Raw genomic sequence first — 25,104 nt, 5'->3', positions numbered from 1 at the left:
CAATTAAAGGCAGATAACACACTTTAAATCTGATTTTACTGCCCACAATCATATTTCAAGGTAAGTTGCCAACATAACTTTTTAATATTCAGGCAGGTAGTAACAAACCAACCCCACACCCCTCATCACATTAGCTTCTTTCCTAGGTACACAGATGTAATTCGACAGCACTGACATAAATCCTCTTTATTGTTACAAATCAGGAACACACTTTAGATACAAAATGAATTCATTTCAAGCTACATTCAGGAATTGTTTAACAGCTTTTCATTCTTCATTCCCTGTTTGTCATGTCACTTTGCATTACTGCATGTCAAAGACCAATCCATCAGGCACAACAGCGGCCAACGTTACTGCTAATGGTTTTAATAGTGCCTGCGATATGAAAAGCTTGTACTTTGACAGGACGGGTACACCTGATGTGGCACCTAGGCACTAAAAATGAATGTGAAAATACGGAATCTTGACATCTCACCCCATAAAATAACAATGATGAGTGTTAATATTATTATTTTCATTTGCATTACAAGAGCCCTGGGAGCCCCCACAAGAATCTCTTCATTTCAGAGGATGTCAGAAGAAAGACTTGCTCAGAAAGGCAGCGAGAGCGCTGTGGATTGATTAAAGGCTTCCAGCGCTCACTTCAGAGCAACATAATAGGAAGCAAAGGGAGGAAGCTAAAGCCATCACCTTCAAAGGAGAAATAAGAAACAACTCTTGGAAATGTTACAAAAGAAAGTGGATTCTCCATCTTCGTTTATTGAAGTTTTCACATCAAAACTGGCTGCTTGGGTAGAGAGGAATGAGTCACCAGGCCACGGGGCTCATTACAAGAGTATCTGGGCTCTTGCCTTAAGGCCGCGGCCTCAGGTTGCTGCCTCAGCAGGCCCTGAGTGATGCTGCGGTGCCAACGTGCGGCACCGTGCGGCCTTCAGGCACCAGGAGGGGAGGCACAGGCAGGCTCCCCCCTCAGCCACACCGCCCATGTCCGTTGCTGTGCCTCCTCCTGGGCTTCAGCCTGTGTCTGCTGTGCAAGGCCTGAGCTGCAGAAATGCTCATCTCTGTGCCCCCTGCAAGAGACCTCTAGGCACAGCCCCTGAAGGGCACCTGTGCCTGTGTAGAAAGGACAGGCCTGGCATGAAATCCACAGCCTCAGGCAATTGTGCTGCGCTCACTGCTCCTTCCTCACTCAGCAGACAGACAGAGAAGGCCCCATGTGGTGCCCCTATGTCCCCACAGGGCCCCCATGTCCTTCTCCTGGGAGGTCAGTGCCTGACACAGCTAGCAAGCACAACCACCATGTTCTGCCAGCCCCAAAGCTCCCGGCAGCTTCTGCTCCTGGGGCTGCAAGATTTTAAGATTAGGCCGTCAGAATCCGTGATTCAGCATGAAAATTTGCTCTTCTCACAGAGCCCAGCTTTGCCATGGAGGGGAACGCATCTGGCCTGGCAGCGATGAAGAGAGCCCTTTGGCAGGGCTCTAAGCCAGCCAGCAGCCAGCACCAGCCCTATCTCATGGTTTACTCCACTGGGAAAGCCTCAGTTTTAATTCTTGCTAGCTCCCAGAAGTAATTACTTAGCTATCACAGTGGGCTCAGGAGATTCGCTATGGGATCACGGGGCAATCATACATTCATGATCCACAAGGCAAATCACAGTTACTGTAAAATTTGACAATAACTCTTATAAGCCCTCTAGAAAAGTAAGAGCGGGCTGGCAGGGGCTGCAGGTCGTGTCCTCTCTCTGCCTCTCACACAAAAAAAAACACAGCAATAAGCAGCAAGGCCAAAGCTATCAGACGTGATATTGCAAACCAGCAGGCGGGGGAGAGCCTGAGCCCTGCGGTGCGGCTGCAGACGGGGCTGGTAGAGGCTGCAGATGGGCAGCTCTGATGGCTGGGGGCCTGCCAGCCTCAGCTGCCATGCCTTTGTTTTGGTGGATGGGTGGCTGTCAAGGTATCTAAAACTTTTGTGCTTTCATTTCTTTCCCTGATGTGTCAAAGTCAAGCTAACTCCTAGTGTGGTTTCTTTATTCCTGCTGTGAGTAAATCAGCTGGAGGCAAAACGCGATCCTAGCATCCTGCACTTACCAACCTGCAGTGAAACTGCCTGCTCTCCCTCTGCTCCTTTCACCACTGTCCCACTGGCACCCTGACAGTCCTGCTGGCTCCTGGAAACAGTGATCAGGAGGCTCCCTGGGATTCATCTCGCTGCCAGTGGGTGCCAACCAACCACTTTACATTCTGCTCAGAGCATAAAAACTCACCACACTCACACTTATCGCTGCCCCTCCAAGACAGCTCGGCCGGCAGGCACTGGTACTTCAGAGGCACGGCCCTGCCGTGCTTCCCAGCCGGCTGGAGTCTGCCTCAGACCAGCAGCAGAGCTCTGGATATTTACGACAGCAGCTGCGAGGGGTTTGATTCACATCCCGACTTCCCGCTGGCTGTCCTTCCCCGGGCAGCTCTCCCGGGACAGCGGGGGCTGCTCCACACACAGCCCGACATCACGCAGCTTGCCTGGGCTCTGCTCTGCCGCCCAACCTCCTGGATGGCAAAGGGTTGGATTTGCTGGCCCACGCTACGTTACAGCCACAAGAAGTTTACTCAACTGACAGCTGCACCCAAATCTAATTAAAACCTCTATTTTCCTGCGGTGGGAGAAAAACAAAGTTGCATTTATAGTAAATTAGAAGTTTGCCAGGTTTTGGCATCTCAACTTTTTTTATTTATACTGTTAATTTTGTTGTTGTATTGTTGTACTCTTAATAATATGCCAGAAAAGATAAGAACTCAATGAAATAAATAAGACACTAAACTCCTCCTTCATATTTTCCACATTACCTTGCTTCTGACCACCCCTACATTTTGCACAATAATGCTACAAGTCATCTCAAACTGCACTGCATTTTACTAAATCACCCCAAGACCTCTCCATCATATGTCCATTTTCAGCAACTTTTGCCAAATCAGTGCATCAGCCACTAATTATTGGTGCCAACTTTGCTCTCCATCTCCCCAGAGCAGACACTTGGCATTCTCAGGGGCTAACAATAGCCTCTGTTGAAACCTCCTCTGTGTTCCCACTAGGAAAAAAAAACACATTTCTGAAAATTAAACACTGAGAGACAGGGTTGTATTTTTCTCTTTTGCTAATCATCCAGAATAAATCACAGGACAGCACCGCTGTAACAGTTCACCCACAAATCCCTCAAAAAGTCTTTTTTAAAGCCAGCTAAAAAAATAACTGATCATTCAGTGACTTTCTCCTAATGCTGCGGACCTTCTTCCAGCTCAGTATAAGTGGCCAAGTTGTTGATAGAAGGAAAACCTGGGCGTCTGGCTTAAGCATAAAAATGGGAGCCAGGCAACCTGGGCTGTGTTCCTGCCTCTGACACAGACTTCCCTGCGATGCTGGAGGATGCAGCAGGCAGCTGAGAGCTGGGAGGCAGAGCCTGCCGAGGGAAAAGCATGTGCACGACCCAGCTCAATTCTGCAGCCTGAGATTTTTGGGTATCCTTCACTTCTGCTTGCAGTTAATGCAGGCATCCTAACTTATCCTAGTATTTGTAGTTGCAAACTTATCCTAAGCAGTGAAGTGCTACTCGTTTGCTGACTCAGACAGTGTCTCCAGCTGTGCCAGTCCCAATGATTTGTTAATATATGAAAAGCACACTGGAACCTAAAGAGGAAAGGTCTTTATACTGTGCAGGTGCAAACTGCACGCAGCTTTGCACATCGTACAAGATCCCTCTGCAGAGCTCCCTTTCCCTCAGCAATGTGCAATATCCCCATCTTTTATCTAAACTGTTCCAGTTTTCCATCTGATGTTTTACTTCCTGGTATTTGGGCTCTACCCTAGAGCCCAGATTCCCTGAATTTGAGGTCTGAGCACACAGAATCACACAGCTTTCTGGTCTAATCCCCATCTCTAAGACAAGGAAAATTCACACAAACATCGGGTTTGCCTTTGCAGGACTTCAGGTCCTGCATCTGCCGGCCACAGCATCGCAGCCTTAAAACTGGACACCCCCAAGCTACCCTGCTTGTCCCATGCAAGAATTTTCCATCTGTGACTGTTCAGGATTTCTGACAACACTTTATTTTCCAGGAAATTTCGCCTCACTCATTAATCTTTGATATCATGTGCTTTACAGAAACCGAATTATGTGACATCTTCGGAGATTCTGCCTTACCCATCGCAGCAGTCAAAACTCTAACAGATGCTGGGAGTTACTGAAGCATGAACGCTGCCTGCCATGAAAACCGCCTCTCCCTGTGTTTTCTGTCACTCCCTTTAGGACATCCACCAAAAGTACAGTTGCTGGCTTGTGATCTTGTTTTGTTTTTTTTCATGACCGCTTTCAAAAAGGCTCAGGGAAATACAGCTGCACCTACAGTTCTTACAAGTCCCTTATGAAGCTATTGCACTTTAAAAATAGTATCAGCTGTAGGGTTCCCCAGTCTCACAGCAGCGATATTGTCCTAATAAAGCATTTCCTCCTTTTTTTTTTTTACCTTCTGGTAGGGGAAAGGCAACTTTATGAAAAGCCCAGCAGAGAGACCAGGACAGGCAGCTGGGAGACTAAACTGCGTGACTTGTTCACAGATATCAGCTGTGGCTTGTCAGCAGAGCAGCCCACTGGAATTTCATCTCAAACATGAGTGTGCAGCATTCAGACCGGCCAACCACCATTTCATATGCAGCTTGTTTGCTTTTGCGGCCACTTCATCTGTCACGGTGGGAGCAGGCAGACACCTGAGCCGAATGCTGAGCTCCTCTTCTGCAGCCTCACGAGGCTGAGCATTTCTAACTTGCTGATGTGCTGCTCATCTCCATTCCCAGGACACGCTTCTGCAGGGACTCCCAGCTTCCCATTTTTTCATGTCAGTTGCTGCAGAACGCTGGCTTTTTTTTGTTTCTTCTCATTAACCCCGGTGACTCAGACTGAACACTGGGGAAGCCCAGCTGGAGCCCATCGTGTTGCGGTGGCATCAGATCTGTGTGTGCAGCACCGTTGTGGCCACCCTGGGCTCCACACTGCTCAGCTGCAATGCAGGAGGTGACAACGCAACCCCAAGGCCGAGACTTGCAGTCACAGCGGAGGTGTGAGGCCATCCATCACTCGGTGCTGCAAATGCAGAGAACCAGGCTCCGTAGCAGGGAAGCACAAGCAGGCGGGATGGACTTGCTGCAGCTCTCAGCTTCCCACTGCTCGAGTACATCTGCACCTCTGGAAAAGTACCAAACACCCTCGACAGCTTGACAAAGAACTGCTCTTTGGGGAATAGCACTTTAAATCACAAGTCATCTTTCTGCAACGCTCCCTGCAACCCCACGCTGTAGGCTTCTGTTGTGCCTGTCCTCTGTGTTGACTGACTCCCCAGTCAGCCCCCCAGTAGCCCATTCGTGTATTCTGCCAAAATCCCTGTTTGTCCTCCACACCATGGAGGTCTGAGGCAACAAACAACAGTCAACAAATCTTACTCTTTATTTCCTGGCAATTTTTTCTCCTGTTTTAAGTTCGTCTGTTTGGGTTTTTGTTATTCCATCCTGTTGCATGCACTCATGATGTGTCTTGTTCATTTGCTAATCAATAGTTTCTCTGACTTATTTTCTTTTTACTTATTTCTGCTGTTTATGCAGCCCTGCTCACCTTCTTCTTTGCTTGTTTTCCAAATGTCCTCTATTTGCCTTTCTTCTCCCCCTTGCTAACCTGCTCAGCTACACAGGACTTTCATAATTTATAAATCCCTTTTTCATACTACAGTCTGCATTCGGACCTTTCTGCTATATATCATTCATATGAGAACTGGGTAAATCCAACAACGTGAATTAAAATGGAAAAGAGCTCCTGTGAGGTGAAAACTAATTGAAAAAGGGCTAAACAAGAGAAGTGAATCACACACAGTACGCTCGGCACATGATACAAAGCTGGCCCTGTTTAGAAGGGCATCCCCAAGAGGACGTTGCCTCAGCACAATTTTAACTTGGAACTCAATTTTCAGAGGATTTCATCTGATTTCTCGAATCTCAGGTTAACACAGTGGCTGCTACCTGGTAAACCCTTACCCAAGAGCAATTATCACAGCAGAACTCTCTTTGGGTGTGTGTTCAAATTCCTTCTCGTCCACTTTTTTACATAAACCAAAAGCAAGACCACACCAGTAGTCTAAAGACCAGGCATGCAGCAGGCATCCTCACAGAGGTTACAAATCCCAGTCCTGCCCTTATCTGCAAAGACGAGTAATTCAGACGGAAACTTTTGGGCCGCATGCCTTGCTAACCATATGATCTCATTATGAGCTCCCTGCCTCTTAATTTACATTACTGCCGTGGCTGGTTGGATCGCGTGTTAACACAGAGCCTGCTCCACCTTCCACCCATCGGTGGGCGGTCTGCCACAGGTACTGGGGAGCCTGGGCTCCAAAACCTCCAGCCTCCCGGCCTCCTGCTGCAGGAAGGCCAGCAGGCATGGCAGCTGAAATCCTCCTGGAATGACCAGGTCCTAGCATGTGAAACCACTACGAGATCAAAGTACTTCAAATACTGCATGTTTGGGCCTTACAGAGCATTCCTGTAAACTTCCTGGGTTAGGAAAATTGTCCCATATTTGCAAAATGAATGCACATTAGCAGCACACCAGCATACTGAGTGCAGGCGGGCTGCTTGCTAGGCTCTTCTTTTCTTGTCACCTACACAATGTTATGGTGGCTTCAAATCTGGAGACATGCTCAAGAGTCTGCCTGAACCAGAGTCACAAAGGATAACAAAGTTGAAACCTACCGAAGTGGCAAAATCTGGGAGAACTTTGAAAACTGAAGAAGAAATGTTGTTTCCAAAGGATAAACCAATTAGTGCAGTGACAATGGCCAGGTGGACGCTGTGGCAAACAGCCAGGCGAGAGACACGAAGAATAACCCCAGCGGGTTGTTGCCAAGGAGACTTTTCTGGCACGGCACAACAGAGAGGAAAGGTATTACAATACTAAAAAGAAAAGTTGAAAACTAAATTGATCTCATCAGGGCCACAGTCACACAATGAGCAACACAAAGATGAGAGGTAATTGCACTGCTAAAAGATTAAGTGATAGCAAGGTAATATAATATCCTGGACTAAAACATACTTTTTTTTTTTTTTTTTTTTTTCAAAATGGTGAAACATCTTGTGTTACAATTTCAACTTTCATATTGCAACATAATAGTCAAAAAGGTGCATTGAAAAGAAAGGCAAACCAACCAGGCAAACCATTCAGTGTGACCTTGCTGAAATGGAGCGTTCTGAGAACTGAACATAAAGTTTTTCCAACAGCAAAACTCATCCTTCAGAACATTTTCAGCTGTCATCCTTACTAAAGCAAATGCAGGTTGCACGATTCAGCACCAAACAATGAATAAGCAAGATGTTTATAACTCGGCGCTTAAAACTAAGCTCAAAAAGGGCAAAAAAGCTACCCTGTAGAAAATTAATTTATGGGCCAACCTCGAAGTTTCACTGACTTAATTGATTGCATCTGGGAAATGCTTATCTTGCAAATATTTTGGCAAGTCATTGTAAACTGGCCTGTGTTGCAGAGCCTGTGACTCGCACATGTTGCCCACTTCACCACATCCCACCCGCTCACACAGCCCTCACCCGGCCCAGGAACGCGGCTCACGAGCATCCAAGCGCAGGCGTTGCAGGCGTGCCAGGGGGGCTTCCTCTCAATGCGTCCCACGGAGCTACAAAAGGGAACTCTGTTCTCTCAAGCTCATCGGCAGCTAATGAACAATAAATTAAGGTGTGGAGCTCGGACACACAGCACCGAGCCTCCAAGCCCCCATGCACGGCATGAGATGCATCATGGCGGCTCCACAGCCTGTGGTGAAGCAGGGCTGGAGGAGTGGAGAGGCCTAGGCCAGGAGGCCATATACAGGCCCTCTGATGCCACCTGATACCACTTATTGCCCTCTGACACCCCAAACCCCAAGCCCCAAACCCTTCTGTTTCTCTCAGAACAAGGGATGAGCATCTCACCCACAACTTCCATCCCCCTGCCAAGCTTTAACGAAGTGTTTATGGGCCACTTGAGCCCGAGGCCGCCACCGAGATACTCAATGCATGATCCATATTCCAAGCATGATTAAATTACAGCAAATTAGCACATTAAATCAGCTGCCCAGCCGACCCCCCAGCTTTGTAGGTAACACGTCTAACAATCTCACTTGCATTTTTAACAGAATGAAATGCCAAACCACGGTACAGGACTTGAATAACAACAGGTTACGGGGAATGGCAGTTGTCTTTCCATAAGCCAACTATTCTGCATGAAGGGGAAATTAATTTTAATTACAGTTTAACAAACAAACATTAAAAAACAGGTTTAAAAAAAGTTGAGTTCCTACACAAAGCTAGGGGAGGAGAGAGGAAAGAGAGAGAAGATGCAAAAAAATACATACAATAACCATACCTCATTGGAAATATTACTGAAAAAATAGCATCTGAAGCAAATATACATCTTTCCAGTGCTTTTTAGCCAGAGCCACTGACCAACAAACCTTGTCTTTCGGCAAAGTTTTGGAGTAGGACTCTACCACCCTTTGAACAGGGGAGCTCTTGAGGGAGACGTGAAGTCTCACAAAGTAGTAAAGGATCCAATGTCAAGTAACAAGCAGCACAAATCTCATCAATGTAACTAATGAATCACACAAACGACAATGCAAACAGCTCTTGGTCTTCTGTATAATCATAACGATCTTTTAATTAGACAAAGTAAACAGTCTGCTGTGTTCATATTGTGAAGGAAAGCATAGGAAGAAAGTTTTCCAAATCCTAGGGTGAAAAATGTGCGCGGTTTGAACTACCTATAAATTCAACCAAGTTCTTGAACATCTCAGAATATTATACCAGAAACCATCAGTCACTCAGGAAAAAAAATGCTAATTTAACGAGAAGAAAACATCATCCAGGCAGCGTGAGCAATGGCAAAGCAATATATGGCGCCTTGGCTACTTACACTGGCAGGACTTGAATCAGAGCAAGAAGGAGTTATAATTTTACCTATGTTTTGAAAATACCCATGTTGCTAAATCTGCCTGGACTTTCTGTAATAACAAAACCAGCTGCAATTGATTAAAGACTGTAAGAAAGACACAGCTAACTTGGAGGAAGCATGCATTTCTTGAACTTAAAAATGACAGCAGAAAACCCTGAGACAGAGCCAGTCTCTGCTCCAGTGGAAGCACAAGAGGTTTATTCTCAAGGCATTTCAAAATCAAGGGCAAGGGCTTCTTTTGTCGTTCGTAGACAGAGCTCTGGCTCTGTCAGGTCCTACAAAAGGCAAACTGCTAAACACTGCCTGTTCCTATTGAGGCGTGTGGGTGTGAGATGGGTCCCAAGGACAACAGCTGAGAATAGAGGCTTTCAAACTGCAGCACTTTTTTTGGAGGATGGATCAAGAATGGAGAGTGATGGAGGGAAGGAAGTAGAGAAGAGGAAAAGGGAGGAAGGAAAGCAGCTGGATGGATGCAAGAAGTGAAAGCAAATTGAGAGACAAAAGCTGGAATGCCAAATAGCACTGAAAAAGAGGCAGGTGAGAAGAAGTCAAGGCCAGTCTTCGTGCTGTGGTTCCCCATTGCCTCCAGGAGAGCAGGTGGATATGGGAGCCTGGCTCTGCGAGGCCGCCCAGCTGCCCCATGTGTGTGGGCAGGGCTTGAATGTTTCTTTTTGAGATAAATTTAGCATTAATATCTATGGGCTTTGGAGGGATTAGAGCCAGGTCAACTTTCAGTTGTTTAGTTTCCTGGCAGTTCCAAGTTATTTTTAATTCATTTGGGGTCAAATGGCCTCAAATACTGAAAATTTTTAAAACCGAAGAAACAAATCATTTCAGCTGACCTGAAATCACGTTTTCCTCATTTGATATGAAACCAAGCACCTCAAGTCTCAATTCAAAGTCTCATTTAAAAATATAAGATATTGCAAAGGAAAGAAGGAAAATGGTTTGTTTCAAACCCACAGCCATGAAACCCAATTTCAGAGTTTTTCATTCTTTATCTGTATGAAGGTCAGTGAAACTTCAACATCTTTTAACACCAATAAAAAATCATCCAGCTCAATTGCAAGTGCAAGGCCTACTAAGAGTTTCCATTTGCCTCTTTCCACCTTCTGTTCTCTTCTTCCAAAGGGACGCTCAACATTTCAGGACCTCCGTATCTTCCCTGGGATGTTTAAGTTTTATTGATAAGCAAGTTGTGTTCAATGTTATCTGATTTGTCCTTCAGTTTGGCTTGCAGCCTAATCAAACTGAGGATATTTGTCTATTAAATAAGATGTAGCTGGTAGGATGTAATATTCCTTGGCAGGCTTTAGAGCACTTCTCCAACAGGGACAAATCAGACCCATTGAATCTCAAAATAAAAGCCTTTCAAGAAATATGTAACAAGGAATTTATCTCATACATTAAAGACAGTATCATCTTTGCCAATGCAAATAAGGCCTACAGTGGTCAGAAACTGCATTTGTATTCACTTTGCAGAGTGTTATAAAATTTCGTTAGTATTAATGGCAACTCTTACCACAGAAAATGAAATCAGACCTTGGGAAGTGAATGCAGAATGTCCAGTAAGAAGGGCTGGGAAGCCTTTTACATACATGTACACATATGAATATAACAGGAGCTAACATGAAAGAATTCTGTATTTTCACAAGGTATAATGGAGGTCGGAGGGTTGGTGGACAATTCATGTTAGCTAATGTTTCTGTTAGAAACGTTTTTAATAGGAGTTAGACATACTGGAAAACTATCAGAAACAACAGCAAACTGAGATATTCAATTTAAACTAATTCATTAATTTCTCTTTAAGAGATACAAACCCAAACTGATGCTGAGAAGTCTAAATGAGTCAATGGCTGTTAGGGAAACAGCAGAAGCTGTTAAGGATAAAAACAGTCGCTCCAAACCTTCAGATAGTTTCTGCCTGTTGAACTGTAGCAGCCTATAAAGACCACTTAGCCTCTAACTTGTTACTTTTACAGAGTAAACTGGAAATGTCAAAGCCAACACTGGAAAAGCCTCTCCATTTGCCTTACAAAACTAGAGTAATCAAGTTAACAGAGAGCTCTGCTGATTTAAGTAGAAGAAGTTCCCAGTAATTAACACTTTCTATCTAAAACTGGTAAAAACTCAAGATCCTGTGCTTTTGCAATGAGTTATGGTTTTATCCAAACGCTCAGTTGTGGTTAGTTGTACTCCATCATCTGTTTCTACCTAGTTAAAAGATTTGCCGACCAAGCTGCTCATGGTTTACTTGATGCAAAACAGTCTGTTATCAATTAAACAACAAACAATAAAACGAAGGGAACAAATACAAAAGTTTCCCACAAATCATCAGCTCTAACACCATAGCTTATGTTTAATTTTAGGAACCAAAAGGTAAAAGGCTGTGCATAAGTATAACCATATTCTTTATTCTTTCAAAAAAACTAAATCTGTAGATAAAAATACTTATCATACCAACACTGGAAATATTAATTATTAACGCATGCTGTGCTAACAGAAACAGTAATGTTGTCCCCTTACTTGAAGTCAGAACAGAATGTATCCTCAATTCTGGCAGAGCAAAAAAAAACATTACTTCAGTTGTCCAAGAGATAAATTCTTTACATTTTCCCATTACCTCAAAAAAGAAGAGAAATTTATGCAGCTAAACAAAGTTAAGCAATAACTGAATTTACTTTAAAGAAATAAAGAGACATCTGGCAGCATGGGGGAAGCAAGGCTGGAGGGACAACTAACATCTTTTGGTAACTGAAAAATGCACGTTCTGTGTGTCAGGGTCTCTTCAACAGATTATTGTACTCCAGAAGCATAGTTTCCTACGTATCTCTTCGGCAAAATTAGTACCACAAATAGTGTTTCCTTCAGTCCACCTATAGAATTTGTTCACACAGATCTGAGACCATGAACAGTGCCGAAAAGCAATGTTTTTGAAAGTCAGACAAAACTGCATTTATTTGGCCAACAATAGTTCTATTGAATTATGCAACACGAAAAAGACATTAAAGTACCACAGTCAATAAAGGCTCTGCTTGGCTTTGGTGCCCTCAAAGCCCCCACAATCCCAAACAATTATTTTGGACTTGCAGGACTCTGCTTGATCTTCTGCAGTGTGGGAGCCGGAAATGTATTTATTGAGACTGACACTAATCAATACCCATCATTTTCTCACAGGCTTCAGCTTTATTAGAAAAATCATATCAACAGCTGCTACTGTCCCATGGAGCTTCAAAAGAAAGCAAAGGGTGCTGGTATCTAGGTGCTCTCATTGCCTGGTTCTCCAGCTTATTTTCATCTGAGCTCCAGGCTGTTTTCGGTGCAAAGTTTTACATCTGACCTTTCCTATCCTTCTCTTAACTTCAGAGAATTTGAATTTATTACTTTTTCACTCTTTCCAATCTATTTCTGGCTAATCTCTAAAATTTCAGAAGCTTTCAGAAAGCTTTCTTGCATTCTGGTTTCAGTCCAAGATGTCTTACTCTGAAATACCGCAGTGCAGCTGGGCAACTCTTGCTGAATAACTGGCTCCCCCAAATGAAGTTTGGATTGTTTTGAAATGATTTTCAAATTAAATTTTTAGAGGGGCAATCAATCAATAAATAAATAAAGAGAATGGAGCAGGGGCTCCTGTTTCATTCCAGTGAATGTAGACTCCACAAAACAGAAGTGCCCAACCAGCTCAGGCTACAGCAGAGGGCATGCAAGTGTGCAAGAGCCTGGGGGTGTTTATCTTCAAATGGCAGAAGGCAGCTCTAGCTTGCAAACTTGCAAGTGTTGCAGAGTTAGTCTGTGCCTTAGCTCTCTGAAGTATAATGTGCATTAAAGAGGTTGATTCATAGAAAGAGCCAAAGGGCAGAGTGCAAAGGAGGGATGAACCTTGCCAAAGGATTGTTATCTGTGGGCGTTTGATGCAACCAGGCAACATGAGGGAGATCTCCAGCCCCAGAGCTTGCCTTTTGCACAGACTATTTAAGTTATTACTTTTTGACCCAAAAAGGCAATTTGAATGGGACAGCATTATCCCAATATTCTAGCCTTGCTAAAAGTAAGGAAATACCAATTCTGAGCATCCAGCTGCACTGGGGATGAGGGGCAGTGGGGGGGGGACACAATGGAAAAAAAAAAATCACAATGTGAAAAGAAGGGAAGCAAAGCAGTTGGCACAGAGAAAAACCTTTTAAAACTGGAACCATAAAGCAGGAGTGTCAAGCAGCAGTGTGAAATTAGTGCAGCAGCCATTACACATGGCAGGAGTTTCAGTCACCTCTTTTCACCAAGCCGTAGCTGAGGGGCTCAGCGCCGGGGCCAGGGAGGTGGCAGGGAGGCAGAGCCATGGCAGCAGCCACCGGGGCAGGCTCAGCTGGGTCATCCTTACAGTGTTAAGAGAATGAAAAGATAAAGAGGGAGATGTGGGTAGCATCTGCTCTACAGGGAAGATCTGAATTTCAGACAGAGGGTTGCAGACAGCACTTGATATTCAAATAAATACTGCCCTTTTTTCCCCAAAATGAAGACCTTAGCTGAAGAATTAGGGTTTTATGTTCATGGAGCTGAATAATTTCAGACAATCACATTAATATTATGTTTTAAAAACTTATCTGGAAATCCAAGCAATGTTCTGGGAGACAAAAGAGCACACTAGTATTTGGATCATCTAAAGTACGAGGAAAGTCAGTACGGAACAAAATGTCTGAAGCATGAACCTGCCAGAATTATTTCTTAACACCACAAATTTCAGGTCCATTTGAAGCCTCACAACAGAGAAACTAAGGCAACCGATTGAACTTCCATGTGAAAAGATGAAAAACATTCCTATAGAGTACAGCATGGGGTCTTGCAGAAATGTCCTGAAATCACCCAGGGAGAATGAGGCCTGCTGCAGAAACCCTCTGGTTGCATCAGTCAAGGCAGAGAGAGGGTAAAAATGTACTTTGTCATCCAGCTGCATATGCAGCTCCTCAGCCGGCGTTTTCTAGTCTTCCAGGCTTGGATCTAGCTCAAGCCAGCTATTACCTGGAGCTATCTCAACAAAACCAAACACATGCCCAGCAGCTGGTGATCAACGTGCAGCCCCACTGACACCAGCTGCTTCACTTCAGCGGAGCCACGTTTCCACCTTCTCCTTGTGACTCGGACTAATTTCCAGAAAACAACCACCCTTCCCCAAAGGCAAGTCGTGGCAGAACCCCAGCAGGTTCTTTAGGTAACCATCTGGGCAGGGAAACAGCTCGAGCCAGATTGTGTGTGAGGGGGGAGCTGGGTTGTTTGGGCCTGGGGAGAGGAGTTCCACTTCCAAGGGCTACACCAGGAAGGGAAATGCCAGCAAATATCTGCAAGGGAAGAGGCCAAAAAAAAGGGTGTTGACAGAACAGAAGTGTGGGGTCAGAAAAAAAAAAGGTATTTGTGAGGCAAAGTGGACAGATCAGAGAGAAAGAGCCAAGTGACAAAGAATAAAGCCCCTTGCAGGGAGCCTGGGCTGCAGGCCGCTGGTGGTTCTGTGCTGAATCTCTCTAGGTCTATCTAGGAACCATCCATGGTCTCCTAGGGATGTAAATGTCCTCTAGGAAATCTAAGCAGCCTGTAAATTAGCAGTTAATTGAGCCTCCCCAGATTTCCTGCTCCCTGAAAGAGTCGGGAGCTGCTCCTGGGCTCCAAGATCGCAGTTTGCATCCTCCCCTTCCCTGCTTCCTGGCTGGGCTTTAGCAATAGCAGCTGATAGCAACAAGCCATTTTTTCCTGGAGCCAACTGTTTTCTCAAACTTCTGTAAATGTCTGCTTCCTAACATGAAGTTAGCAAAGATGTATAATTATGGATGTAGCATAAGGAGCAGACAAGCCGAATTAAGCTTCCGATCGCATGTCTAATTTATGTACAACTGCAGCAATTACAGATGCAAATTAAATAACTGTGCAGAAAATGGGTTTTATTAGCCATAACTAAAACCCAATAAAACTCACTAGCTCATGCACATCTCTGCACTGAATGTGCCTCTTTAGAATGTCAATTAGAAATGTGAGAAACAACCAGGATTTTCTATTTCCTAATATGAAAAAAGGTAAGCTGTCAGAGCACGTCTTCCACAACAAAACGAATAGGAGCTCTAATTGGCAATTTCAGAGCAACACATTGTTTTAGAGGCAGTAGTTCTATGCAACTTTTAAACACATTATTTATACTCAGCCTTTCGTGCTTGACATGGCTAAGGAAAGTCTCATCTAATAAAACTATGCGTGTAAAGTAACTCAGATTCAGAAGAATCCCACTACGACTGCCTGGCAGGTTGGGATTTAAAAGTTTAAACTCGAAGCTGAGGAACACTGTTTAACTTTGCAGTTCTTCTGAGATTTGGGAAGTTGGGGGCCTCTTAGCATCATATCAACTGGGTCCAGGGCTGCAAAATGCCTCTCTCGATGTTTTAATACTGAAACCACTCAAATCTTCTGTCACTCAGGCTTAGCATGGGGTGCTGCCATGTATAAGGAGCCAGTGCTAACCTGTCAATTTGTTTAAAAGCAATAAAATAAACTGTTCCCATTAAATCACAGTTAATCCTGCTGCTTGGTTCTTATACAATTCACTGTTATGTGTGATTAAACCTTCTCTATACTTATGTAGCATGAGCACCTGGGTAAATATATACCACGGTGTGACCAAACTGTCTGCTTGGTTCATCCCTTGTTTTGCAGTGGGAGGAGATTCCCCTGGCTGCCTGCATTGCGTACACGTGTGTGAAGTGCTCCAGCTCTGACCTGGAGTGACTGCTGGCTCTCGGCATGGGAATCCTGGCATGGTCCTCTACAGCCACCCAGACACAGCGGGTCAGAGCAGGGCCACCAGCACACAGCATTGACACAAGGCAGGACGCCCAGCCACGGGATGGATAATTCCCAGTATATATCCCATCCTTCATTCCCCATCCAGGTGCATACAGCCCAGGTGGGGTGGGATTGCCCAGCTCCCTTCCACAAGGGGCACTGGTGGCAGCTGAACAGGGCCAGGGACACGAGGATCAGACAGAAACACCCAGCTTCTCATGTGGGGCAGGCTCCAGATGCCAGATGGGCAGCAGGCAGCATGCCAGGGGTGAGCAGCCCCCTTCTCTCCAATGTGCCTTCCACCAGGCGCCTCCTTCTCCACTCAAACCTGCAGATGCTCTCTGCTTCCTCAGCTGTCCCACTTCGTGGTGCATTATTTCCAACACAGTGCCTTCCCCAGTGCACACAGCAATAGAGGTGGGACTTCAAAACACCACATGAGATTAGCAAGACCTATTCATACGCTGTCTCCCAGCGGACCCAGTCCTGCGTGCTGTCCCTGTCGCTGCCCCGCGCTTCTCGTGCCAGACCGCAGCATGGACGCTCATTCTGGTTGCAGAAACCTCCTTCAGAATTTAAATATACCACATTCACCGCCTTCCCCTTATCTCTTGTGGCAGTTATATCCTCGAACAACTCCAGCAAATTACTTAAGCATGACCTCCCTTGCCTGAATGTCTGCCAGGTAGTCTTAATTAAACTGTGCATTCCCATATACGCGCTCCACAACACCCTGAGGAGAGGTTTCCAAGATTTCCTCATTTTGTGTATTCCCTTGGATCGTTTATCATTAAACAGCAATAATGATAAGCAAAATGGAAAAGACAAGAATAGTCTTGTATCTACATAAAGATAGCACACAGAAAATAAATAACTAGAAATTGGTTATCAGACTGGCCACCCTGCCTCTCCCCACACCGAGCCCCTGAGATGCTGAGCGCTCCCCTACCACCACCCGAGTAAAATCCAAAGAAGATGTGTTCAGAACAGGTGTTATCACAGGGAGGATTATCTAAGTTGCTAAAAGAGAAGACCCAGAAATACTGATTCTGCTTATGATTTAACAGGAGCATGTACACGGATGGAATCATTTGCTAATTTTATTAGCAAAGGGTCTCATACCAAAGGCATCATCATTTGGTAATTAAATTTGATGTCACAGTTGTATGTTCAGAAGTTCCAGGCTCCATAAAAAGCTGAAAAATCCCAACCCTCAGTGAGCCCACCCCCTTCCCACACTGGTCCCTTTCTCTTAAATCAGTGCTACACCTACTGATGGCACACGCCAGCAGCAGGAGCCTGCCACGTAGCTCATAACATCCAGGCAAGGTGAGCAAGGTAACGGAAGGCATGGGTTTATTAATCCTGTCAAAAAACAATTTAAGGAGATTTAGGATTTACATTTATCCCATGCCTGATTTAAGAAGATATTTGAAGTCCTGCCTTTGTTTCTCATCGTATTTTGTAGCTGACCCATTTCGGTTCGTAATTAACACCAGGGTCGACCTGGGTTGTATTTGGACTGATGCAACGAGATTGTTACCTAAATTCTGAGTATAAGGCCATTGTATATCAGAACAGTTTGGGTTGGAAGGGACCTTAAAGCCATCCAGTTCCAACCCCCTGCCATGGGCAGGGACACCTCCCACCAGCCCAGGTTGCTCCAAGCCCCATCCAGCCTGGCCTTGAGCACCTCCAGGGATGGGGCATCCACAGCTTCTCTGGGCAGCCTGCTCAGTGCCTCACCACCCTGCTAGCAAGAGAAAAATCAGCTTGATTTTTTGATCCGAGTTATGAGCCAAAATTGATCCAAGCACAACTTCATACAGCTCAGCACTCAAGGAAATGCTGTATTTGTAACAGCACAATTAAATCTGTCAGCAATGCCACAGCCATGCAAATGGAAGGCCGCAGTGTCATTTCTGCAAAGTCATTTTTCACAGGAGATGTACACCTACACCTCAACCACGCATTGAAAAAATTCCTTCCCTGCCACCTAACCTAGGGAATGTCAGGCAAATAAAAACCCAGCAGCTCACACCACAGCTATGCCATTCATGGAGTAGCTGAAAAGGAAATCATGTAAATACCCTTTTAATGAATAATGTCTTAGTAATTCAAGAAATGATGCTACTAATCCATGCTACTACCTGCTCGTATGTCTGCAGCTGATGGTTAGTTGGCAGAGGGCACCAGCGTGGAGTAGAGGGATAGGGTGCTGGGGGAGGAGAGGAGAGACAAACGATGGGAAAATCAGAGGAAGGGCCTTCTACATGGCCAAAGTTTGCCTCCTTAAAATAGATGAAAAAATCAGGAGATACTTTTTTTACAGAGCGATGCATCCACTAAAAGGGTAGTCACAGTCATTTGCGGTGGTCCGGAGAACAGGAAACTCTATGTGAGATAAATTACACCACAGAAAATGCACGGGTACATCCAGTTTGGATTTGGACCTTGTCTGTGCAACTGGTGTGAAACCACCAACAAGACTTGGTATTGACGCCCGTGGTTTGTGGGCAGCACTTCCATTGCACAAGCAGGATACAGACGCCCTGTAGCCAGCAGACCTATTGAGATCGTCTCGCTAGAAGACATCATTTTCTTACATTGCACACACTGCATCTGTATTAAACATTAATGAAGATTCGGGGACTGCTATCAATAAAATCAGACAAAAATGAATACTATGTGCAAGAGGTTTCTGTGCTCCTGAGGAAAAGAGTCACTTTCAGACTTCAAAGCTGAATATCGCACGCAGTTATTTTGTTAGAGCAGCATCCCAAAAAGTCAGTGCTCCATCAGCTGCCATCAATCGATGCAAGGTTATGCAAGGTCTAGAGCACACTTCCTACAGAAACTTACCAAAACAGAAATCCTTTTAGTACTTAACTTGAGATTTTAAGATTCATTTAATCTGCCTTCTTAAAGCACATTTACAAAATCAAAAACAATCAATAATTCCACCATTAAATTGCATTACTTTGCATAAGTAATTTGTGACAATACATCAAGTAAATGAATGAATAATCCTTGAAATCTCCATACAGTAGGACAACAGCCTTAATAGTAAGTCCTTGCTGAAAGGAAGACCAGGGATTCAGGCTGCTCACCCCATCTATGAAGCAACTTTAAAAAAAGAACAAACAGAAAACAATCAGTTTCATACTGGAGGCAAATGGATTAACTTTAAAAGACACCAGCGTGGCAATTTATAGCCATTACAATTTCTTTTGACAGCATAAATTTCCAATTTCACCAGTCAGAGTAGGTGAAGCTCTAAGCACAAAGAGCTCATTGATTCAATATGTCTGTACAGTTTAATTCTGAAAAATCGATCATGGTGCATTTCCTCCGACACTTTATTTGCAGCATCCTCCTATAGAATTTATTATTATTGCTTACTGCTGAAATAGAAACGGTGATTCCACCATTCTCAGCCCTACTAAATCATTATTTAATGTTTCGTGCCTGGCTTCCTTATATAAAGGGGTAGCTTGGTTTCTTATGCAGAACGTTATTATCAAACATTTCTCGGTTATGTTTATAGTTGGTGGCTATTATTTTAATAATTCTGTTTTCTTTGAGCAGATTTCCCTTGCCCCACCTCTGTCGTGTCAAGCTCTTGGAATCAACCCTAAGGGAAAGGTCACTTTTGGCTTATGAAGTATCCGTGGGCAAAAGCCAGAAGCTATAAACATGAATTTTTCATTATATTAATTGTCCTAGTTTGACTGTGCAACATGACTCTTCAGCTGATACAGAATTTTAATTGTGTGTGAAATATTCAGTCTTTATAAGCCCCTTTCCTAACCTTTTTTATACTGCAGGGAGCTTCAGCCAACAAACACTGCCTCTTAGCTATGTTCAACTTTCTTTGTAATTCACTTTCTTGACCTTTTATTTTGACATTTTCACCTCATATATTAATTTCTGCCTGCACTGAATACTGCAGGATTATAATTACTTACATATAAACCTTTCATCACATCTTTTGACTTTGTTAGAAGACGCCATATATCAAATAACAGCAAATTTCCCATTAATCAGCTGGCCTTTCAGAGGAACAGGCTGCTGCCGCGAGGCGACGATCACACCTAGAGCCTCCGTGCTGCCGAGCGCGGGTCAGAGGAACCTCCTGCCTTGAGAGCAAGGCAGGGCACCCAAGAAAGAGAAAACAGCCTTCCCGGGCCTCCCACTGTCCTGTGGTTGTGTCCCAGCCTTGCCCTCGCCCAGTTTTGGGGCAGCTGTAAATTAGGCAGGCCACCGTGCACCCGCCTTGCTCCAGGGAGCTGGGAGCAGAGCATGGTGCTGAATCCCCATGGGATGCACGGCTTTGGGCAGGCAGCAGGGAGGGAGGTTCTGCTGTTCCTGCTCCGTGATGCTCGGGACAAGCTCAGGGCACCCGGACAGACCTGGGGTCATCACAGGCACCCCACGAGCATCACCGCCCCAATCAGCCTTTGCACAGGCTCCGGAGTCGCCCTCCTCATCCTGCTCTCTGCATTAATGGATATTCAGGGTAATCAAAACTACATTTTTCAGTGGGTTTATTGGCTGTATCAAGAAAGCAAAGCAGATAAATCAAGTGGGCTCTATTGTATACTTTTATCCACTGCGTATTCACACACCATTTATTGCAAATGGGTACAATACGGTGTCATACCGACGCAATCACATTCAATACATGTTTTTCTCACCTGGTTTCCACGTTAGAGACAAGCAACAGAAGCTGTACAAGGCACAATTCAGGTGATCAGCTCCAATCAGCTGGTGTCCATTGGACCTGACACCTCACAAAACCACCCCAGCTATCCACCTGCGGGTCTGCCCCAGCAGGTGGCATGGAGCAAACCTGGCTTTGTGCTCCTGCATGGACCCAACACCATGGAGAGGTCGGATGCACCTTACCTGGATGAGAGACCTGGGTCCAACAAGAGCTGGTGCAACAAGCACCAGGTTCAGCAGCTCTTCTCCGTGACACTTACTCTTTGGGATAAAGATGAAAGCCACCAAACTGTCCGGAGGATTACAATACCTTACGTGCCAGCTACACTTCCCACAGCAGCATCTTTACAGGGACAGGTAGGTTTGGGGATGGCAACCCATGCCAAATGAGAGATTTAGCTGCTCAAAGTCCCAGTCTAATTTTGCCTAACTTCCTTCAAGTTCTGTTCCACAAAATATCATAAAAAGTATTTAAATGTTTCCACAGCAGCTGCCTTCAGAAATTCTCTTGGATGTGATTGCTCTAAATACAATTCCAGGCTATTTGGGATTTTCATCTCACAGTTGCACTGAAGGAATTGTAGGAACTCCACAGCTGTCACAGATTTTTGATACCTAGACAGAAGAGATTTTCAAATAACTTGTGCAAGGAGCACAGATGTTCGTGCATTGTTCTTCCAGCTTCCCTTCGTCCAAGGCCCTCACTTCTGTTATTTACCATGGAGACCAGTGAAAAACGAAATCAAAATATGTGGGTGAGTTGAAGTAACCTTGTCAATAATTCTGAGCAGTGGGTATGTGCTCAGTGGAGCACGGAACACAGAAAAACACAGCAAAGTCTTTTCAAACATCATCAAATGTGATTTGCAGTCACATCGTGAAACTATATGTCAGAGGAAAATATCCACAATTCTATTATCTATCCTTTTCTTTTACTTGCTAATAAAGATGTAACCTGATTATTTGCAGGCAGATGCAGCTGAGTATTCTTCACGCAGAGATCCAAGCCATCAGCCAGCATCACAAACATTAAGCAGGCTGAGATTCGGGAGCGATGTTTGACAGGCAGGATAAACTTGCACAAGAGAGACAAAGAAAGGCACGATACCTGACTGTGTGCAAGCACCACTACACACACTTACAGGAGTGGAAAAGTGTATCAGGACAACATCACAGAGATGTTCATGGGATGCTCAGCTTTTCTGGGTCCAAAAAGCATTTTATGTTTCGCTTCCTTCCCCTTGTCAAGGTCCCGTCTTGCACCTGGTTTAGTGCTAGTGCCTTGAACAAAACCTCAGCTCCAAACTTTGCAAGCTCCTTTTCAATTCCTAACACCAACAGGAGACTTGCCCATTAACTTAGCCACAGTTCCAGCCTAATCTTTGCAAAATACCAAAATGGAACTAAGAACATAAGCATTACTAAGCAGACATCATCTGTGCCAGAGATAATCCTGTCGCTGAGAGGACTGTGAGGTATTTATCCTGCGTTGTGGCTTTCCAAGACCACCAACATAATATTGTGTTGGAGATACCGATAGCTGGGCTGACACGCTATTTTATTGGTCTCAAACTCAAAAGACAAGTCAGCTCACAAACTCTAACTGATCTTTACTTCTAACTTGCTCGGAAGAAGCGGAGAGCTCATGATCAATGTCCCACTATTTTTTAAATATAATTTCAAATCTCTCTGTGAGCAGATTATTTGAAAGCCTGATTCCAGCTCACTGCAGGGCGATGCTCTTGTGGAACTTCTGGTAATGGGAAAAGAGTGAGCAACATAATGGTTATTTATCAGAGCACATTGTAGGAAAGAACTTTGTGCCCATAAAAGCGCAGCCGAGCCCCGCAGGTCTGTCCAGACACCAGCACTGCCATTTAATTGCTGGAAGCTGGAGGAATATTCAGAATCCTGGAACGCAAGTCAGTAAATTAAACAAGTGAAGCTCCTCTCTTCTTTAACTGTTAAAAGGAATTTTCAGCAAAATCCTGAAAGCCAGGCAATACGGATGCTTTATTCCCGTATTCAAAGAAATGGTAACAAACCTTCCCAGGCTTGGCAAAGGGCAAATGAATTACTGGTGTCTGGGTTTGCTCTGTGCCTGCAGCGCGTACCTGCACAGGCTGGGGGACGTTACAGAAGGCAGAGCTGTGACTCCACAGCTTAGGCTGAGCCACGTCTTGCACTCAGAGCAAAGCTCCAGCCATGAAGGGTATGCCATGCCCAAAGTTTCAGAACCTGAACTCTAACAACAGCATCCCGCCCTGAGAATGTAGAAGCAAGTACATTTTTTAACTTAAAATTCTACATTCATCTCAAAACTGGCCCTCCACAGCCCCTGGCACTGTGTTTCACCCCAGCCATGCTCCCTCTGAGTGCATGTGAGGGTGTCCCTGCAACAAGATGCTAACTCCCTCACTACAGCATCTCCCATGAAACCTCTGCTGCCTGTTCCAAGTGCTATTCCAGCAAAATGTTGCATGCCTCCTTTACATTTCAGTGTCTTCATTTGCTTGGATTTCTTCGAGTGGTATCTCACTATTGCATTGATCTCATTTTTGTTAATTTTAATTTAGGAATAATTGTGTCTCCCCTAAAATGTATAATCTTTTTAGGTTACTGCCAGTTGTAACTTCAATATATATAGTTATTTTTGGCAATATATCAACATTTAAAAATTACTCTGATTCATTTATACCAGAGTTGGGAGTAACTGAAGGCAGCTGAATTAGTGCTGGGGAAGATCAAGGTTAAACTTATCTAACCTGAAACACAGAAGGATGCTGTCTGCATGGTTAATGAGGCACTATTTATAAACAGGATTACATCCTATGCTATGCCAACCCCAAACATTAACCAGGAGTTGGCTCAGTAACAGCACAAGCATTTTGTTGTGTTTAGTGTAGAAATGGCACCCAGTTAAGTGCAGGAACAGAGGTCATACTCTACAGAGTGATGAGCCCTGGGAGAGGTGTACTCACACTCATCACCATAAAGCAGAACTGTCTGCGCTGAAGTTTGTTAATCTCCTCTCTTGGACGTTTCCATTAAACCACGTTGCAGAAAGCCACAGCTCCGTTCTGCCAAAGCCATGCAGCCAGACGGCCCCGTCAGCAAGCGGAGCCGCGCGAGACCTCAGTCTGTTCAGCAACCACGCCAACAAAACCTGCATTTACCCAACGGCCCATAGTAAATCACAGCCTATCCAGCTTCCCAACCCATACCTGTGTCTGAAACCATACATGTGAATGTATGTGACCATACCAGACCTTTTATTTTGCCAGGGCATACAGCAGAGGCTACTTTCAGTCACTGTGAATCCCGTTCCTCTGGGACCAGGATGCCCGTGTATCACTGAGAGCACTCCAAAGCAACCTATTTTTGTATCTGTCATAATATTCAACAAGATCCTTAACGTTGGCTTTACAGCAGGAGACAGTATAAATTTAAGAGATTGAATTAAGTTAAGGAATAAACAAGATACAAGAGAAGGCTACAGCCATTCGTTACAGATACACAAAAGAAATATCGCCACAGCTCCTAGGTATGATAGATTTTTTTTCGACGGGCCCCGAAGGTCAGTGGATTTGAATGACTTTGGGAGAGGGGAACATGTTAAGTCTGAAGCTGAAAATCCACCACAGAGAACGTCTAGACAGCAAGTCTTAAATCTCACTCCTAAATCAACGGAGCTGCAGCTCAGCTGTCCCTGCGATGTCGTCATGCCGGGTGAGAGACAAGGCTCAGCTGGAGGAGTCCCCAAACACCACCACCAAGATTAAATCCGAGCACCTGGGGCACTGCCCCAAGGACAGGCTGTCTGACAGCAGCCCCCCTGCAGCAGAGATGCGCTGCAGAAGCTGTACCTTTTTTTTTTATTTTATTTTTTTAAGGAGTCAGTAACATTCTGCCTGAGCTTCCAGGTGGATTTAACAAGAACATCTGCAGCAGCAGTGAAAGCAAAAGCAGCAGCCAAGCTCTGTGCTTTCAAACAACAGATCTCAAAATACCTCCAGAAGCGACTTGGGTCATTACACCACGTCCAGAGAGGGAAAGCGAGGCACAGGGAGGGGAGGTGACCGAACTGAGAACAGGCTTCCCAGCCCAGTGCCACGGCATCCCCATCGCCACCACTGCCAGTTCCCTGAACGTGCCCACGAGCAATTCTCCACCTTTAATAACTGCAGCTCCTCCAGCTGCCGTTCACTTCAGCTGTGCTCTGAAAGCAGGCATAGGAAAACTCAACATCATCGAAAGTTTCGTGTCTGTTTTTCTCACAGAAAAGAATATAAAACTCACTTCACCGACTTCTAATTCCACTGGCTCCTCAGCCCTCATTCAGAGGCTTGGATACAACGCTGCGCTGTATCTGGAATAGGGTAAGAGCTGCATTTTGTACCACTTTGGGTGCTGTGTTCTTCAAACGTGATTTATCAGGCCCAGCTCACCGTGAGGACTGAGATGCAGGGGAAGGAGAGAGAGAAATGCCATTAATGACTGGCCTGAGAACACACAGGGAAGGAACAGC

The 25,104-nt window shown here is 44.8% G+C and overlaps 1 protein-coding gene across 1 annotated transcript in view; it reads right to left on the bottom strand.

The window, feature by feature from the left end:
- The window catches only part of ADAMTS2 (ADAM metallopeptidase with thrombospondin type 1 motif 2), a 177,223-nt gene that overhangs the window by 60,471 nt on the left and 91,648 nt on the right, over positions 1 to 25,104 (bottom strand). The window lies entirely within an intron of this gene.

The sequence above is a fragment of the Aythya fuligula genome, chromosome 14 (genome assembly GCF_009819795.1).
Source record: "Aythya fuligula isolate bAytFul2 chromosome 14, bAytFul2.pri, whole genome shotgun sequence".
NCBI classification, from domain to species: domain Eukaryota; kingdom Metazoa; phylum Chordata; class Aves; order Anseriformes; family Anatidae; genus Aythya; species Aythya fuligula.
The sequence above is the reverse complement of the archived record's forward strand: the minus strand, read 5'-3'. Positions and strand labels throughout refer to the sequence as shown.